This window comes from Monoraphidium neglectum (assembly GCF_000611645.1).
Source record: "Monoraphidium neglectum strain SAG 48.87 unplaced genomic scaffold scaffold04268, whole genome shotgun sequence".
NCBI classification, from domain to species: domain Eukaryota; kingdom Viridiplantae; phylum Chlorophyta; class Chlorophyceae; order Sphaeropleales; family Selenastraceae; genus Monoraphidium; species Monoraphidium neglectum.
This window is the reverse complement of record NW_014009361.1, coordinates 3617-4220: the sequence shown is the minus strand read 5'-3', so window position 1 is coordinate 4220 and position 604 is coordinate 3617. Positions and strand designations below refer to the sequence as shown.

Here is a 604-nt window from a genome sequence, read left to right as displayed (position 1 = left end):
CCTCCTCCAGCCGCGCCGCCAGTGCCTCCGCCGCCTCGGCCCCCGCCGCCGCTTGCTCCTCCTGGCGCCGCCGCGCCCCCTCCGCCCCCTCCGCCGCCGCGGCGGCGTCCGCGGCCCGCGCCTCGGCGTCCGCAGCCCGCGTCTCGGCGTCCGCCAGCTGCTGCCTGAGCGCCGCGGCGTCTGCGTTCTGCCGCTCCAGGCGCGCGAGCAGCGCCTCTGCCTTGTCGCCCACCACCGACAGGTTCACGTCCGCGGCGGCCCGCTTCGAGCTCTCCTGCGGCGGCGGATCCGCATTTCTTGTTGAGCTCATCGGGCACGTGACGGCAGCAGCAGCAGTGGCAGTGGCAGTGGCAGCAGCAGCAGCAGCAGCAGCAGCAACAGCAGCAGCAGCAGCAGCAGCAGCAGCAGCAGCAGCAGCAGCAGCGAAAGCAGCAGCAGCAGCAGCAGCGAAAGCAGCAGCAGCAGCAGCAGCAGCAGCGTGCTGCACGAGCGCCGCAGACGGCAGTCCAGCAGCCGCTCCCGGTGAAGGGGCAGCCATGCACACGCGCGCCAGCCGCCGCGATACCAAGCGGCATTCGCAAAGGGCTCCCCCAGCGCCACCCCC

General features: G+C 73.7%; 1 protein-coding gene across 1 annotated transcript in view; it reads right to left on the bottom strand.

Annotated features, from left to right (window-relative positions):
* The window catches only part of MNEG_14121 (Kinesin-like protein KIF15), a gene marked incomplete at both ends in the record, with an annotated part of 4809 nt that overhangs the window by 1265 nt on the left and 2940 nt on the right, over positions 1-604 (bottom strand). The gene's annotated exons all lie outside the window — the stretch shown is intronic.